Source organism: Nesoenas mayeri (assembly GCF_963082525.1).
Source record: "Nesoenas mayeri genome assembly, contig: SCAFFOLD_35, whole genome shotgun sequence".
Classification (NCBI taxonomy): domain Eukaryota; kingdom Metazoa; phylum Chordata; class Aves; order Columbiformes; family Columbidae; genus Nesoenas; species Nesoenas mayeri.
In genome coordinates, this window is record NW_027659961.1 from 409,242 (window position 1) to 412,432 (window position 3,191).

Genomic DNA, 3,191 nt, shown 5'->3' on the forward strand with positions numbered 1-3,191 from the left:
AGGACACCGGCCTTGCCAGTTGCAGACACCAGGACACATGAGACCCCAGGGCCACAGCCCCATTCCAGATACTGGTACAGACAACCCCAGTCACACACATGTGCACACACTGTTATGTCCGGTCACTCTGGTCTCTCAGTTGCTGGCACCAATGTCATACAGGCTGTCTGACCCTCTGGTCCTGCTCCAGTTGCTACACTCACACCCCCATGCTCACACGTTCACACAGAGAGGAGATTTGCTCACATAGCAAAGCGTTAGAAATTCAGTTTAATGAGAAGACAGGACAGACTGCATTGGTTGGGGTCCTTCCCCAAACTTCCCATTATAAGTCCTATATAATCCAATAACACTGTTCCCCTGCACCCCCTAATGTGTCCTGCACCCCTAGGCAACAATCCTGTTAGTCTAAATGGTGATGCAGAGAGCTGCTCTCAGTGACTCCTCTCGATGGGCTTCACACCTGGACAATGAGGCTGATGGCTCTCCCAGGGTAGCCTTGGGACAAGATGTTCATTCCTCAGAGCCTGCAGTTTGGGTTCCCACTTGCCAATGGGCCTCTGTGCTCCTCTTGGTTTTGGAGATGGGCTCGCGATGAGCTGGTGGCTCCCAGTGGTGGTGCTGGGAGCAGCCAGGGCAGAGTTTCAACTGACTTACTCCTCCTGCCATTGTTAGTGCCTTCTCTGTGTGTGCAGAGGAGCTTTTTATCACTTAACACAATCCAACGAGATAAGACAAGAGTAAATCGCCTCGAGTTGTACCAGGGGAGGTTCCAATTGGATATTAGGAAAAACTCCTTCCTGGAAAGGGTTGTCGGGCATTGGAACAGGCAGCTCAGGGCAGTGGGGGAGTCACCATCCCAGAAGGTGTTTAAAAGGTGTTTAGATGAGCTTCTTAGGGACATGGTTTAGCGCTAGAGTTGGGTTATGGCTGGACTTGATGATCCTGAAGGTCTCTTCCAACTGAAATATTCTGTGATTCTATAAATCTGCGGAGGTATCTCTGTCTCGAGGTTACATACATAGGCATTGGAATTATTTAACATATGATAGCAGATCACTGGAATTGCTGGCCAGAAATGCCTCATGATTAGGGGAAAAGCTGTGTTTTTGTATGAGCAATGGCTTCATTGAGCGCCAGTATCACAGTCTTGTTTCTAAGACTGTAGATGAATGGATTTAAGAAGGGGGACAGGACAGGGTTCAGCAATGCTACAATTCTGATGTTCTCCAAGGAAACATCTGCTGAAGGACACAGGTAGAGAGCAACGCATGTCTGGTATGCAATGGCCAAGGTGCTGAAGGACACAGGCAGAGAGCAATGCATGTCCGGTGTGCAATGGCCAAAGTGCTGAAGGACACAGGCAGAGAGCAATGCATGTCCGGTGTGCAATGGCCAAGGTGCTGAAGGACACAGACAGAGAGCAATGCATGTCCGGTATGCAATGGCCAAGGTGCTGAAGGACACAGGCAGAGAGCAATGCATGTCTAGTGTGCAATGGCCAAGGTGCTGAAGGACACAGGCAGAGAGCAATGCATGTCTGGTGTGCAATGGCCAAGGTGCTGAAGGACACAGGCAGAGAGCAATGCATGTCCGGTATGCAATGGCCAAGGTGCTGAAGGACACAGGCAGAGAGCAATGCATGTCCGGTGTGCAATGGCCAAGGTGCTGAAGGACACAGGCAGAGAGCAATGCATGTCTGGTATGCAATGGCCAAGGTGCTGAAGGATACAGGCAGAGAGCAATGCATGTCCGGTGTGCAATGGCCAAGGTGCTGAAGGACACGGGTAGAGAGCAATGCATGTCTGGTATGCAATGGCCAAGGTGCTGAAGGACACAGGTAGAGAGCAATGCATGTCTGGTGTGCAATGGCCAAGGTGCTGAAGGACACAGGCAGAGAGCAATGCATGTCCGATGTGCAATGGCCAAGGTGCTGAAGGACACAGACAGAGAGCAATGCATGTCCGGTGTGCAATGGCCAAGGTGCTGAAGGACACAGACAGAGAGCAATGCATGTCTGGTGTGCAATGGCCAAGGTGCTGAAGGACACAGGCAGAGAGCAATGCATGTCCGGTGTGCAATGGCCAAGGTGCTGAAGGACACAGGTAGAGAGCAATGCATGTCTGGTATGCAATGGCCAAGGTGCTGAAGGACACAGGTAGAGAGTAATGCATGTCTAGTGTGCAATGGCTAAGGTGGTGAGATGGGAAGAAGATGTAGGAAAATCTTTTTTTCCTCCCAGAGGCTGCTGGAAGATGTAGAACACAGAAAAGGATGCACATGTAAAATGCCAAAGTTAGACATAAGGAACCCAGGATGACAAATGATAAGAACACAGCATCTACTTTCCAAAGCAGGCTGGTGTCAGAGCAGGACAGTTTGAATAAGGGGAAGCTGTCACAGAAAAAGGATGGATCTCATTTGAGCCACAGGAAGTCAGCTGGGAGAGGATGCCCAGGCGGTAACTCAAGAGTGTGAAACATGTGACCCAAGCAGCAACAACCAGGTGCATGCAGAGCTGAGGCTTCATGATGGCAGCATAACACAAAGGTTGGCAGATGGCAACACAGTGGCCAAAGGACATGACAACGAGTAGAACAAACTCTGTACAGCCTGGGGCAAAATAGAAAGAGGACAGGGCAAAGCAGCTGCTTAGAGAGATTGTTCTCCTACCAGAACCCAGGACCACAACCAACTTGATGCTTGCGGAGGATGTAAATCTGATTTCCAGGAAGGTCAGATTCCAGTGAAAAAGTACATGGGAGTTTGAAGGCGGTGATCTGCACACACAAGGAAAATGATGGTAGCATTCCACTGTTGTAAGATACATGAGCAGAAAGACCAGACAGAGTACGAGCTGTAGTCTTTGATCAAGCCCTGAGAAACCCTCTAGGATGAACTCAGTAACTGCAGTTTCATTTTCGGGTCCCATGTTGAATTTTGGTTCATCAGGCCAAGACAGGAACATGACAAAACCCAAGTGTGATAATTCCACAGTCTGGGAGAAAGGCTCTGCAAAACCTTCTCTGCTTCTTTCCTTTCTTGCAGTCTTCCTATAGTACACAGATAGAGTACTTCAAGCATTTCTCATACCCTGATTTTTCCGTATCAAATTTCAGTTGGAGTTCTTAAAGAATTTGTTGTCTTCATCCTATCTTTTTCAAACACTCAAAGAATTCTTCCTTCATGAC

General features: G+C 48.9%; 1 pseudogene across 1 annotated transcript; it reads right to left on the reverse strand.

Annotated features, from left to right (window-relative positions):
• Positions 1-1,089: 1,089 nt before the first annotated feature.
• Positions 1,090-2,932, reverse strand: LOC308052590 (olfactory receptor 6E1-like; annotated as a pseudogene). Its single transcript has 2 exons — positions 2,199-2,932; positions 1,090-1,297 (listed from the first exon to the last, which is right to left on the reverse strand). The product of its transcript is annotated as an olfactory receptor 6E1-like (transcript).
• Between the last annotated feature and the right edge of the window lie 259 nt (positions 2,933-3,191).